Here is a 16,034-nt window from a genome sequence, read left to right as displayed (position 1 = left end):
AATGGTAAATACGATGTAAGGGAAAGCCATATAACAGGAGAATAAAGATTCGCCTGTGTCTGGGTAACGTCGATCTGGTAAGAAAAAGATTTAACCCCAAAGTTAAGGAGTACTCTCTCTCTCTCTCTCTCTCTCTCTCTCTCTCTCTCTCTCCAGAACACCGTCTAGAAAGGCAGACGCTTCGCTATGGTTACACCGCCAAAAGAGGACAAAGTAATAAAGTTGATGGTAGCAACGGAGAAAGGAAGGAAGGGGGAGAATGACGAAGAAAAAGAAAGACGAAGTAATGAAATGGAAAAGTTTCACACTGTGCCTCCTTTTACTTGTAATGGTCGGTAAACGAATTAAAGAGCCAGGAATCTTCATCGTCATGGGTTGGAAGTAACTCGTAACGAGAGTATTTTTAGATTTCTCCAGGCGAACCGGGCAAAGTATATATATACTAACATCGATCCGTGTTTCGCGAAGACATCGATACCTTCTTTGAAAATATCTTAGCTTTTAGTCGTTTACGAAGTTTTCTCTTTGTTTAGATCGAGATGCTAAACTTGTTTGCTGCCGCAGGATACTAATTTAAACATTTCCGTCTCCGTAATACCGATTGACGTTTTCTTTTTTTATTTTTCCTTCCTCTCACAAATGAGATTTTTGTGATTGACAACCATTCATTCTTTAATGAAAATAGAAAGTGTTAAAGGAAAAGTTACAGAAGACAGATTAAAACAGTCTTGATATCAGTCGAAGTTAATATTTGTACTAAGTTTAAAATGTTTTTCTCTGTTACAAAAGTTTTCTAACCTAAATATTATTAGTTAAAGAGATATTTTTTTCTTCTATTTGGTAAGAAAGGAAAAAGAAAGAACGTAAATTACGTTATTGGTTTGATCGTGCCACTTTTAGAAGGTATCCGCTATATTCTCATCTTTAGTCAGTTTTACGGAATATCATGTACGAATGTTAGCTATTAGACAAAGGAATTTCTTGTTGTCGACAGTATAAATAAATTCATTAAGTCACTAGTGGAGAACCAACATCAAAGTTAGCGAACAGCCGAGTAACTTGATACGTAAAAATTTTCCGCGAATTATATTTGAACGTGAGATAAGCGAATCTTTCTCCGTCGTGCCATTACACGAGGTCCTACGCGCAAGTGGCAACTACCCGATGCAATAAATTTGACGAACTTGTTGTATTCGATTAGCGCACGCGCGATTCGCCCATGTAACTTTGATGGTATTCAAGCTGTCGGGGAAGTGGAAAGTTACACTACTTCCACTTAACGCATTATGCGGTTATCGTCGGGCCACGGGTTTCAAAGTGCTCAGCGTCTGTCGGGCATGAGTAGTCTGTGTGTGCATACATATTACTTTGCATCACTTCCGAGGCTGGTGAGGTAACGTGTAATTAAAGAAAAGTTCGCCGAGCGAGTTACCATTACCAATTACTTCTGTAAACGCTGATAAGCGACATTATTACGGCAGCTTATTCAGAATAAATATTTTTCAGTCCATAATGTTGGATTTATTCTAACAGAGGTGTAATGCAGTTGTTCGAGATGCTCAATCGCGACAATGACATTGTTGCGAACAATCATCTTTTATTCAAACCACGCGCACGTTGCTTGTATGCGACAGCTAGTGTGTTTACAATATCAATAGAAAAACATTTGGAATATAGTATTTTCAATCCAAGGTACATATAGAACGAGGATTACAGCCGTACACTCTTCATGCAGGATTAACTTTTGCGCAAACATAGAGAGAGCCTTTTACTTCCTAGCACCCCCACTCACATTCCTCGGCACGTTTGTACGCGGTTCCATTTATTCCCGTGGCATTCCTTCTCTCATTTCTCGTTATGTTCCTTCCGCATTGTGAAGTACGATCGTTGAGTTTTCCTTCCTACTCCCGGTAACCGTACACACCGACGGATTCACACGCGGTTGAGCACAGCGTGTTTCCGCGTTAGCCAGCCGGTTGGCTGACACCGAGGGGGATTCGCGGTTCTGTATATTTACCGAATCAAACCAGCCCTACGACTTTTATTCGGGGATTTTTCTATTGGGGCACTGGCGAACGCCAGTGGCGGATCAAGCCACCGACACAGGTACGTCGAGCAATCGCGCGGAAATCGAAAACCTATTCGACATATCGGGGTGCCGAGCCCGCTTCGTTCTCGCTTGTCAGTATTTGTTAACGGCTCGTGATAGAACAGGATCCGGTAGAATTTAGTTGTAATACGCTAAATGCGAGATACACGTAACAACTGTATTTGCCGCAAATTGATGGAGCTCAATTCGACTGATACAATGGAATATCAATCCGTATGAATGCTTCATCTTTCTCGTTTCCGCGAACATGTTTGAGATTTTTGAGCGCAGCACAATTGTACATCCTTGTTACTACGAGAAGCGTACTGGACTGTTTGATCTCACTACCATTTTTTCAATCCTTTGTATTTAAATAATCTTTGAAATGTGAAATTGATTGTAAATTTTTGTTGTTATTTCAGTGTTTTTGAAGATTAGCTTTATATTTTATTATTCAAAGTTGTTCGACACGCGAATCACATATAATAACACAATTAGTTCAATTTGGAGTTTTGTATCGAGCAGATATGAATACGCTTTTTTTCATGTCGCTCGTAAATAATTTTTTTAAATATTTTTATTAGTGAAAAAGGGGAAAATCATTTTTAATACAATATTATTATAATACAAGCTTCGTCTTCTAACTTAAACATTTGCATGCATCAATTATCTTAAATTAATCAAATCTATCTTCTAGGGTTTTCTAAGATCTAAGTTCTGCCACGTCTGGAACATACAGTTTAATAAGCTAATTTGGCATTGGACCAACGCCTTAAAGTTTCTGGTTTCTATCCAAGGGAAATCGTGCGGTCGTATACAAAATCGAATTAATTATTTAATCGTTGGTGAGAACTTACAGCAATTTCATGTATAATTCTAGTTGATCTAGGGATACATTTTTAAATAAACGCGCTCGGATTACTTTAAATTCTAGTTCACCTTTTGCTCAACTTCTCGAAAATGTGTAATCTTTGTTTAAAGCTTCTGTGAATTATTTTTTTTATTTTTAAATCCCGTGGTTTCTTGAAAGCGACTGCTATGAAAAACAATTTAATTTTAGTAGAAAGTTTTTCAATTTCCGGCTTTACGCTATTTGTTCGTCTCTCTTTTGTCTTGGTTAGAACTTAGTTTACTATTTTATTGCCTATAACTCGAAAGCTGTCGATGGAAGTATTGTTAAGAAAAAAATATCAGTAGTCGCTAAATGGAAGAGAAACGGACGTTGTTTTGAGGGGTCGCAGTATTACAATATACATGTCACAATATCGCGATTGTAGACTAATTGCGGACCTTTGGAAAATCATCGAAAAAGTTTACTTTCGTAAAAAGAATTTACTCCCCTGATAACGATAGAAAATACATTCGCAGTAACATCGGGAGAAATTCCTGGGTTAAAGGAAATGTTTATCGGGGAGAAAGTAACACGAGATACGGCAGATATAGTCGGTAGAATCCAGAATAAGTAGATACTCCCGCGTCGTTCCCAACGGGGAACATCAGGCGACGCTGAAAGTTGCGCGCGTGGATATAACGTCAATATCGTCGACGGTATCTACGTCTTGTTTCCTTTTTTTACTTTTCTTTTTTATATGTAAAATATTATTCGCGCTTATATGCGACGCATCGAATACGACCGTTTAAACGGTTGCTGCGAGAACCAGCCGCTTTTCGTCGCGGTGCAGTCGTGAAAAGTATACCAAGCGAGACCACCCTTTTTTCCTGTTAAGTCGTGCGGTTCATGCCAGTTTTCCTGGCACTTGTTTAGAACAACACGGCAAAAAGGCACCTGCCCTCTACTTCATCGGATATGTCGCTCACAGTCGCATTTTTCGCGACGTAACGCATATTACTCGCAACGTTACGCCATGTAAAAACTTATGTGCGCTTACTTTAGCGTAATAGTAGGTAAATATATACATAATTAAAGGGCGTTAGAAATTTTCAAAATGTTTACGCTGTTCACGAACAAAGTGAGCGTTTTAATCAACGCGCAGGCATTTTCTAGACGTTTTAATCATGGAATGACATATTGCTTTTTGGTTTAATCTAATGAAATTTCTAATATCGTGGATAGTTTTAAAAATTCTATATATTTGTCTTACTCTTTTACAAAAACTCAGATATCTGTTCGTTTATATGCGTAGCGAAGGAATGTTATTTGAGCAATTCAATGCCATTCGATGTACGAACAATCGTTAGTTTAATAATAAAATAGCTGTATGGAAAAGCTATCCGAGGATATAGCTTTACTATTAAATCCGATTATAATTGGTTTAACCTTTCGTTTGTGATTTCCGATATTCGGTCTATATTTTCATATAGAGATAGAAATATTTTTGCTCCTAGCCATAGCATTTCTAGTTATCGTTATTTTTAGTACACTATCAAATTCGTGACATTTTTTTACAAAATTCTTTTCGTAATAAATAATATTTTCCGACTAAAATAAAGATCTTTCGACTTTATTTATCTTTTGACTTTACTAGACAAAACAAACGCGCGCTACTGAATTTTTTTATATTACATACATAAGTTTATGCAAATTACAATTTTAATATTACACTGTTCGAGTCCCTCAATACACATAGTCAAAATTCGTGATTTCCGCGATGACAGCCGTTCACGAAGTAAGCGCTGAATGAGAACCAATCAGCACAAAACCAAATGCAACAATAAACTTTGAGAATTCGAGTATCGATGATGCACTTGTTCAGATAGGATAGGTAAATGAGATAAATAATAATAATTCTTTTTCTTTTTGTCTTGAATTTTTAATTATCTGACTCTCGCAAATATGTAAATAAATTCTACGGATAATTTTTACATTTTACGAATACATTAGATTGCTTTTATCTTACTCATTAATGTAGAAAATGCAGCGCATTCGGTGAATGTTCATTCAAAGGCGCGGAAACCGTTATGTTTCCAATTTACACGACATGGATTTCCAATCTATTTACTCTCAAGATAACTCTCACGTTGGCGTCCACTCGTATCATTTCTCCGTGTCAAAATCGAATCGACTAATGAATTTGCACCGCTCAGTCGGGACGCCATCAATGCCCATCGGGGACAGATTTACTGTCAATTTGCTCGTATAAGCTCAAAGTCCTTGGAAATACCCAATCTGCATTCGTGACTGCTGATCTATATTTCGATCTATTACAGATATGCTGTGAGATTTCTGCGATAGGCAGCCACGATATTTAGTATATTTCAAACGTTACTCTTGAAATATTGACGTAATGTCGATAAATCTTACTGGTGTACGGTCAGTTTTAATGATGATGAATCGTATATTAATAATGATAAATAGTTTATATTCGGTCAATAGCCATTTTATTTCCGATTTCTGTAACTTCGCTGATGATAAATAGCTATTTATTGGCGAAATAATTATGAATCTTACGATTTAATTTGTTAGTTATATGCGTCATTTAAATTATTCTTTGTTGCTAATAGATGATGGATATTTCAGAACTAACGCGATGCGCGCTGATAATATCCGCGTTATATCGGGCAAGAAAATAATTCTTGTATCTAAATGTACGTTTGTAGTTCGTGGCACAGTAATTAAACTGCGGTGTTCCGCAACAAGCTATGCTTACTCGGAGGGGCGTAAAATCTACACACAGTAGTCCGCGCCGTGTTTACAACGGATAGTCCCCAATTCGCCGAAACTTATTACACTTTGGTGGGTGTTTAACCACCCTTATCCCTATTATTTTGCTCTGTTTATTATTATCCTCGCGAGAAGCCTGACGGTTGTCATAACGAAAATACGATATCAAATGCGATTGTATGGATTTCTCACAGCGAAGCAATCGGCTAATAATGTGTTTACAGGTTGCATGCTAACTCAATTATAATTCTGTCATCCATGCACGCTACAATTTCGGTAACATATTGGATAGATATACATATATGTTGAGTTATCGGAATTTACATGATCGGGTATTTGTGAAAAAAAAAAATACTACTACAATTCATTTATAGAAAAATATATACGTTATATAAAAAGACAAGAAAATGGGAGACAAGAAAACGAAGATGAGATGAATAAAGTAAACGATATGAAGTAAAAGATCAGATGCTTTTGATTTTGCAATACAAGGAATAGAATTTAATAAGTTCAATTATTAGTTTTTGCTTTCATATACAGTTAGTTCATTGGAATTATACTAACGTAGTAAAATTTTTCTTTTTAGATTAGACTTTGCCTTCTTTCTTTTTCTCTTTCCTTAATGAGTATTTATAACACTACCTTCTCATATTCTGCTCCTCATTATGAAAATGTTCAGACTTCCTTAATGAGCTATTCTTTTTTTACAAACTCTTGGTTTTTTGCGTAGAGGTCTTTTGTATAGATTTTATCTTTTTACGACACATTACAGAGTTCTCGCATTCACATCAGAAGAGCAGCATCGTTGTCAGTACCAGAACCGCTCTGCTATTCCACTGATTTTATCTACGATAGAAGTAAACGCGTTAGCGTGATTTAGAAGCATGAATAATGCCGAAGACAACAACGTCGGGTGATTGATGACGTGGGGGGTGTATCAAAAAATATTCTGCATAGATATTGCGATATATACATACATGATAATCTTGCACTTACTCTTCTTTATATCGACATGTTCTTGATAGATGAACGGTAAACGCATTGCTAATTTTTCTAAAAGCAATTTCGTTTTTCTGTTGAATAGTAGAAGGGTTAATCAATATGGTAACACACGTTGTTAAAAAATACGAGTATCGCTTGCCGTGAAAGAGCTAGTGTGGCCGCTGAATGGTAAATCGATCGCACAGCGATGACTTTTGTAACCCTTGGCTGCCATCGATCTTGCGTTTCGCCCAGTGTCAAGGTAAACCACGCTTTCGCGTTGTAACGCTCTGATAACACTAATCTGTAGTTACTGGGCGATAGGTCGATTTAGCTACCCATATCTTCGCATACGTGTTGGTGTATGTCGGTGTAGCGGTGCAACATTATTGGTAAATCCGCGCGACAGAGTCGCACAGCACCGAGGGTGAGTTCGTGGGGTGGATGAAAACAGCGGCAGAACACACGGATCGGATTGAGAATGGCCAGAAGAGAAAGGGTGGAAGGAGAGGAAGGGAGGAGGCGAGGGACTTTGGCCGCTGATCTGTTACAAAATAGGCATGCGGTCGCGTTTGAAATCCGGATACGGCTATTCTGCTTTCGAGTTAAATGTCGCCGTTCTCCGCTGGGCTTTCGATTCCGAGAGAGGTGTACGATATCGAGATTGAGGCCAACGGATGATATGGGATTTATTTATGCTTTTTCCATTTAGACTTTTTTTTATCACAACAAAGCCGTAATAATTGATACGATTATGTTAAGAAAAACTGCTGCAATTTTTCCGACACATCTTTTTTTGACGAGCTTGAGTATCATACCCGCTATTGTATATTTTTTTTTATAACAAGGGTCATTGCATTATTCCGTGGTTAGATTACTTGCCTTTTGTGTGATAACAAGGTCTATTCAGAATAATTTCGTTTTTTATCAGTTATTCTTTTATGTTGAAAACAAAAAAAATTCCGATATTTTATGAATATGCGGGAAAGTTGATTGTAATCGTCAAACACGATTGTTGAATTCTTACATCATGGTTGAGAAGACCGTCATTATTTATTTCGATGCGTTATGGTGCGACCAGGTGCGACACAGTCTTGAGACGAATCCATCTTAACTTAAGAACAAGCAGGCAAAATCGTGATATCAAATATTATTAATAGCTAAAATTTGTATTTTCTATCGGAACCGTAAAAAAATTTTCCGATACATCTGATTTTCTTTTTGTACAGGAATTGAGCTATGGTGACAAGTGTTACTAACAAATTTCAAAATATTATTGCGGGCCATCCACGCGTTACAATTTGATTGCATTTTTTATAATCTTGGTCTCAATAATAACAAGGAATGTTGCATCAAACTTGGAATAACATGCTTGAAATATAGTAGATACCAATCGAAAAGTGGAATAATTACAGAAATCGGCGACGATCCAAATAAGTTATTATTTGGACTAAAACGAGCAGATCGACGCGAGTAATTTTGGAAATGTTCTGCGCGGAGAAGATATGGTCAACGTTATCGACAAAATTTACGAAACGGCAGACGGCCAAAATAAAAAGAGGGAAAATGCGAATAGACGAGCGAGCGTGTCGTTGAAAATGGAGTCGCGAGTAGATCGGGGTCGTTTCAGCAGGTCTGGCATGTCGCCGTCATAAATCTGCGGTACTCAGTGGTTCCGCTGCGAGAGGTGCAAGTTTATAACGTGACGAAGAGACCGCAGTAGGGAAGTAGATAGCGGAGACACGGCGATAGAACGAAGATAGACAGCCGGACAATGAGAAATAGAGTAACAAGAATGAGAGGCAGAAGAGAGGAGTAAAGATCGGGAAGAGAGCGAGAGAGGGAGAAGGAGGAGGAAGAGGAAGATCGGCTTCATAGGATGGGCAAAGCGCGGGCAGCACAAAAGTTATTAAATTTGATTAGACTTTGCCGCATAGCGGTACAAGAACCGTGGATAGGGGAAGGTGAGGGTTGGCACGGAGAGGGTGGACGAGAATGGAACGGGAACGGGAACGAGCTGGTCATGAGGGAGGGAAGGCAGAAGAGTAGATTTCACCTGGGGTTGGTGGTCGCACCGCGAGAAACGCCGGCGCGGCCGGTATGAGTTTCGAACTGGCATAGGTACCGCCGGGTATCTATGGCTTATGACGCCGCGCGCCACACCGCTGACTCTCGCTCGCTCTCTCGCCATTCGGGCAACGCGGTTCGCGCGGTACCGCTCACCGTGTCTCTGCTGGACCTATATCGTATTAAATATAATTGTTAAAGTTCGCTCGTGCGCGGGGATTACGACAGTTTCGACGATTTACGTTATTGTCGCGAGGCAGGAGGCACTTTCGCATCGCCACACCGCGACACGGTGGCCGCGATAATCGATGTGCGCGCGAACTTTGCATACGTGGAACGCGTTTGCCCGTTATACATTTTCATCGTGCATAGCGCTAGAACGAACTCTGCGAGAAGAAATTTTTAGCCGTACTTGCGTGTTCTTCGTTAAATTTTTCATAAAATTTTTATTTGCCATTTATCTTTCTCTCTGAAACGTTTCTAAATATACATTTATCCACTTTTTCTTCAATAGTATCCCTCAACGCAATATTATGAAATTCATAGTCTCGAAGTGTTGAAATAACAATTGCTTAAATGAAATTTACTGCGAATGAAAGTTCAGTGAAGGAAATTTACGTGTGACTTTTCTAAATCCTTCCCTCTCGTATGAGGATGCACGGGAGAGATAGGAGTAACTTTAACGTAAAGCAACTGGGACAAATACGTCAGAGCAATCTGCAAAACTTTCTCGATCATCGAGTTGCTCTCCGGGGAGCAGTTCACGTCCGATTTATGATGGCGGAAAAAAAATAAGATATCGATCAGCGGCACCTTATTTCTCGACACGACGCCTTCCAACTGGCGGCGATACCGGGGATCATTCGCATTAAATTCCTTGGAGACCCCCGATGGAACGTTCGCTGAGCTCGAACGTCATATAATGTCGATTTCTTTGTTCGCACGATTTTCATCCGATAAGCGACAGTCACGCGCTGTCGACTGTCTTCGGAGATTGGCCAATCACCGAGATTCCCATCGGAGTTATCGTAAAAACGTGACAACGAGTCGCAACAATTTTATTCTTTCCACTTTCTCATTTAAATATATCTTTTCAATAGCCGCGCGTAGCTGCAATATTGTGTAAATAGGAGGATATCGAGTATTTTAATCTTTTTAAAGAGAAATTTTATTTTCGGAGCATCGTTGACGGCTGCAATCATCGATAAATTTGACGCGATAACAAATGCATCATCTATTCGTTAATCGATAGATTTTTTTATATACTGTATACAATTATCATGTGGATGTAATTGTGTGCAAGGCTTACATTCTATTCAATTTAATTTTAAACGTTGATTTTGATATTTTACGTTAATTTATATATTATTATATTAATTGCGATTAATTTATATTAGTCGTTATTAATTAGAGTTATATAAATTTCTATTTTTGTTACCCGATTACCAAATATAATCGATCTCGTAGTATTCTTTGAAGCAACACAAAGAATGTAAATCAATACGTATTACTTCTCTCAACGATACAAAATAAGAATCTTTGAATTTTGAATTGAATTTTTTTGATGGTTTAGTCTGCCCGAATATTCGTTGAAAAGATTTTTGAGAACCGACATAAAATGCCAGCCGTATAATGCGCGAGCTCTGACAGTCAGCGTTAAGCCAGCACTAGTGGAGCAGGTTTGCATGGGATCAGACAGTGGTGCAGCCATGTAGGTCAGCCTTGACTGCGACACTACGTGCTCCGTAAGCCGAGTCGGAGAAGATATTGCTCTCCTCTGCTCCGGTTCGCTCATACTAGTTGATCTTCCATTTTAGCTTAATTAAACGCCTACTATTGTCTTGGCCTTTGTCGATTTTTAAACGGTCCTTTGCTCACGGCACATCTAAAATATGAGAAGATTTTAAACTTAATATTTAAAAAAAAAGTATTGTTACGTAAATGATCGCAAGTTTCGTAATAATTATCCTTAACTAATTTTACTTGTACAAGTATATCGTACGGTTGCAAGATTAAGATTTTAAATTTTTATGATTTTTTTTCCTTGCTTTCTAATTTTATATTTATTAGATTTGATTTGGCAATCTACACTTTATCTTGGTATGTAACTGCCGTAATATTGACAGTATGATTTAAACGTTTGGCGAAGTTGCATATACGTATTTCTCGGTTTACATAAAGCGTTATGTACGTATATGTAGGTATGTAACGGGGAACAAATCCGGATCAGTCGGTGCAATTCGGTGCGAGCTGTTTAATAACTCCGGCGCTTAGAAAGTGGTAATGACCAATGCGACGAGAGTGACTGCTGCATATTCACCGAAAACGTCGCGGGAATTGAATAAGCACGTACGAGAACATGGCCTCTTATTTCCAACGTAATCCTGTTAAGTAACGGGAGGGAAGCTATGCTTCTTGCTGGCCGGGTTAGCTTGCGCTTATATATAGGAAAACAATGCTTTTCGCTCGCAATATGGTTCAAATCGCTTTGGGAAACGAGGTCGCACGGAACGACGACGAGGGCAAATGGGCGGCGTGCGTTTCTCAGGGATAGAAAGGACGAATAACAGCGATTTTTTTTTTCTTTCGAAGGTTTCATTTTCTCAAATCGCTATAGAGTCGTATGCCGACTGTACGTTCCAGGGTGAAAACACAGTGACGCCGACGTCGTTGTCGCGGCAGCCTCTCGCCTTCCTCGTCGACGACTCCTTTGCAAATCGGCGACGATAACGCCGAACGGTGGGTTCGGGTCGTTAAATTATATGCGATAGTCGAAATTCGTGAGATTTGCACCATGGCTTATCATACTTATCGTTCGGTCGAGACCTTCCTCCGCCCGCTTCGTCTCCTCCGGCGACGTTCATTGCTTTACTTCTCACGTTCGCCGGAGTCCCGCGACTAAAAGTGTTTGCGCACGGGATACTTTGCGCGAACGGCATCAAGACTTTCTCCAAAAAGTAAAGTAACACATTTTTTTACCCTCGACAACGCGTAATGATGATGAGACGCGATGTTGCGCCAATAAAATCTACAATGCCGTTATATTACCGTTTGTTTAATTATAATGAAAATGATGGAATGATATTTTTTTTATGTGATGAGGCAATTTATGTAAGATAGAGTGGTACAATTCACAAACTGACGAACGAACGTAGCAGCACAATGCTTTTCTATTATTACAATAAAAAAATTATCATATTAAAACTTTAGGTCAATAGGCCTCACACAGCGGTTCTTAATGCTGAAAAATTTTAATTTTTTACAATATCCAACCCATTCGAACTACGCGCCGCATATTCGTCGAACTTGAGAACAGTCAGCCAGAATATGTAATATTAATGCTTCAGAAGCATCTGTAAGATTTTCTCTCTCCGGAAAAACTGTAAAGAATTTTATTGCGAGAAAATAACATCTCAGGATTCGAATCTGGATCTTCCGGCATTCCGTGCGGGCGCCCTATCGATTCGACTAACCGAGGAGGCATATGCAACTAAATATTAAGGGTTTATTTTAATTTATTACTATTTTGTTGTAATTATCGATATCGTCATGTTGTCTCATTACTCGAATACGTCAGTTATTTAATTTTATTACGGCTCGTGCACATTTTCTTTTGCTTTGTTTCCTCATAAAATTTTTTTTAGAGCCAAAGATGCATTACCTTATATCTCTTGGGAGAGCTCTCGCATAAAACTTATTTGCGGAGAATGGTTTTCACGCGGCTTAGCATCATTTTTCTGCGAATGCATCATGCATAAACAGGATAATTAAATCCTGCATCTTCCCTCATTTCCTTGCCGTTCTATCGCGACTCGTGAATTTTTGTAAAGCCTTCCGTTAGAAACAGTGCATTGTGGCGCAAAATAAATTCGCAATGTGTGCTTAGACCGCAGCATGCACGTTTAATGACATTATCAAAGCTATGTTAACCGCGATCGCAAAGCTATTTCCGTAAATTATGTCGCGCGGTATGGTGCGTCAAGCTTCAGGAATTCCTCAGAATACCAATATCGTTGCTCTAATTACGACAATACAGTTAACAACGACCAATATTGCTATTAACCTACTGTAATATTCATTACTTGTCCCATTAAACGTGTACGGTAGAAAAAACGGGTAAACTGTTTATAACGCTGGCACATCTGGTTACACGGAGCTTCTAATTGATAGAATATATACGTTATATCTATTTGTAGAAGTATAATATTGTGGCAACGAATTTCAAATTGAATAGATACCCAGATTTCATCTTCAATTTGCTTTCTCCCCTTCCCCTTCGCAGAAATAACTGATCCGCTCAATCATTTGAATTTGACAAACCCACGAATCCGAGTTCATCCTATTGCGGATATTCAGACACATTTACACATTCACGTATATCACGTATATATCCATGTACTTTTGGGAGCAGTAGTCGAAGGATAATTGAAGAAAACGAAAAGTTAGATATAACTCGGTTCAGAAAAGAAAATGTGTCAAAAACTTTGTTAAATTGGAAATACTCTGAAAGCTGAAGAAAAGAAGTATTATATTCTTTAAGGAAAGTCTATTTCAATATGAGTATTGGGCCAAAATGACGAGCGATATTCTTTAATAGATCTTGGAAAATCAATTTTACAATATTAATACGAGCGGTATATTCATACGTATTTAGTTTGAAATATGTATAACTGAAAAGTGGAAAAAGCCCGAGTTTAAAAATTTAGAAGAAAGCGACGCTGTTTCTAGTACATTTCGTACTCTTCGATGGTGCATCACAGGTGCACTCGGATTTGTGGTTTTTGCTATTACCTAGTGCGGTTCGCGATCGCCGCTTAATTACACCGTCTCAATTTCGCCGGTAATAGCTGCTCTCTTTCGATTCCGGCTCGAAACGAAGTTTCTCGGTTTCGATTGCGCGAATCAATGGCAACATTGAAACGTGAATGATGATCACCACGGGCGAGCTATTCCAACATACGAAATACGGGCCCGTCAAATACCTGTCGAACGATAGCGAGGTAAGCAGGAATCTCGGGAATGCCTCTGCGTTGCTGCGTGCCGCGAAGCGCTCGGGAGAAAATTTCAAGTTTCTCGGTCGGATTTGCGAACGAGGATATCGGAAGCTTGGCGGTTCTACTAAACTAAATACCATTGCGCAAAGTCGCGCGATTTCAAATCTTCCTTTGTACGCAAGTTGCGAGTCTACGTTTGCGTTCGTGAATTACCTCGGAACGATCGGTGAAATCGGTTCTATCCGCGAGTTCCTAGCGAGTTTCTAGAGGAGGCAGTCGATATCGTTTCCATGTGCGCAATTTAGCTTTTGATTGGAAACAGAATTCGCTCGCGATCGCGATCGCGTGCGGTTTTAAATAATTATCGCGCGTATAAAAATACGCGCGGCGCGGCATACACGACGAACGGCGTCGGGGTAGATTTTAATGTGAAACATTACGTTTCCGAAACAGCTTGTGTATTCTGACAATTAGTACGTGCTTTCCATTCTCCCGCTACGTCAACGGGATATTACGGGCGCAATGGAGAAGGCTAGGCAATAAAAGGCTACGAGGGAAAAAACGTTGAACGTTCTGAGTAAATAAAAACGCAACTGCTTTGTTGGGGCGTATCATAAAGTCGAGATTCGCGCGCGTATAGGATTCGAAATATTTTTAGATTATGCTCGAGTACGAGCTCGTGAGATATTAAAAGTAAACTGAATTAACTCTTCTCGCGCTGTAAATTGCGAATTTCAAGATAAGAGGACACGTATATTTCTCGTCCGTTTTGTAATTAATTCTCCCTTGATGCATGCGAAATGGCGTTTTTGCAAAACTTTATAATCCCATTGCGCAAATGTGCAATGATGTAGCGCCGTGTGTACTCATAGCTTTTTAATTAAACATCTCGCAATGTCATAGCGGCACGCGGTTCACAAATGTAGCGATATCGAAGAAGGAGTTACGGTGATATTGAAGGAAGAAAGTTCCACTGTAAACGGCCAGTAAAATGGCGGTAGGTGTGAAAGTTATAAAGAGAAGCTATAAACCTTTGTACGCAATGGAAAAAAAAGAAAGTCTTAGCGATGTGAGCGCGGAAAATCTAAAAGTTGTTTCATTCTTTCTACGGCGAAATCTCTTCATCTCCGCGGTGTTATATTGATGACAATTAATAACAGCATTTCTATCGATATTTGTGTGTGCGTATATTAGGGAAAAGTTTCTAAACACGTTTTATCTTACGCGTGATTATGACTCGTAATTTAATTTCTAACTCGAGTGCTGACATTTAAAACATTAAAAATAATTATAATATGTTTTAATATCTAATCAACATAATTTAGTTTTATAATTTTTAATTTAATAATCTAGTCACATAATAACATCTAATTTTCGGTTGGTAAATTAATTTTACTAAGAATATTTTATGTGTTTTGTTTTACAGTTCATTGTAAACTATTATGCTAAAACTCAAACTAAATTTGCTGTGGTGTAACGATCATAAGTTTGAATAATAATTATGGATCGTCTTAAATAATTAAAAACAAAGGATAAGAAGTACTTTGGAGGTACGAACAGTTAAACAAATTGTCTCTCGTAAGTCGGTTTACTTTGGGGCAGCTGTGGCGACTCAACCAACCGGCGGACGTTCGCACGTGTGAAATCCAGTTTGTAAAGAGCGTCTTAACCCGCAAGCTATGGCTGGATGAGTCGTTTCGGCTGCGGGGAGATCTTGCCTCGTTAAGACTACGCCGCAACTTGGGAAAGTGCTCTCGGTGTCCGCAAGTCGCCGATCACACGGCCTGCCGGAAACTCGAGAGAAACGGAGTCATAGAGTTCCTTCGGTTTAGGTGCACGTGGGAAGGCACTGCAGGGTAACTGCGGCAGTTGCGGCAGAAGCAACGCTCGTTTAAAATTTATGAGCTAGGCGTGAGTAATAATCTTAAATATCAGATATATCCCCGAACGAAGCGAAGCCATTAAATATCTGTCCCTTGACAATATCGGGAATCGCTTTGTGTATAGCAGTATATTTCGCGTTTTGTAAAATACTCTCGCGTTAGTCGAGAGTGTATAGACTGTTTTTATAATAATAAGGACGAAAAGAAAATATGTTTATTGCGTAAATACATATTTCATAGGAAACGAAAAGAGACAGATAAATAATTGGGATTAGTGGTAGGCTATAGTTAAAAAAAAACTAAGAAATTATTTTATTGCATAATCTGAATTAATGTATAAATGATAATAGGATGAATGTATAATAGAATGTATGAATGATATACTAAAAGTGAGATAA

General features: G+C 38.8%; 1 protein-coding gene and 1 long non-coding RNA gene across 15 annotated transcripts in view; one reads left to right on the top strand and one right to left on the bottom strand.

Annotated features, from left to right (window-relative positions):
* The window catches only part of LOC105199947, a 299,693-nt gene that overhangs the window by 12,775 nt on the left and 270,884 nt on the right, over positions 1-16,034 (bottom strand). Inside the window, exon 9 of one of the 3 annotated variants that reach the window (XR_005575185.1) lies at positions 2,061-10,644. The exons of the other annotated variants lie outside the window; for them this stretch is intronic. This is a non-coding gene — a long non-coding RNA (uncharacterized LOC105199947). Of the gene's footprint in view, positions 1-2,060; positions 10,645-16,034 lie in introns of those variants that run through there. 3 annotated transcript variants of the gene reach the window in all.
* LOC105199945 (lachesin) overlaps positions 1-16,034 on the top strand; it is a 269,609-nt gene that overhangs the window by 71,654 nt on the left and 181,921 nt on the right. The window lies entirely within an intron of this gene.

Source organism: Solenopsis invicta, chromosome 7, assembly GCF_016802725.1.
Source record: "Solenopsis invicta isolate M01_SB chromosome 7, UNIL_Sinv_3.0, whole genome shotgun sequence".
In the NCBI taxonomy this organism is placed as follows: Eukaryota; Metazoa; Arthropoda; class Insecta; order Hymenoptera; family Formicidae; genus Solenopsis; species Solenopsis invicta.
The sequence above is the reverse complement of the archived record's forward strand: the minus strand, read 5'-3'. Positions and strand labels throughout refer to the sequence as shown.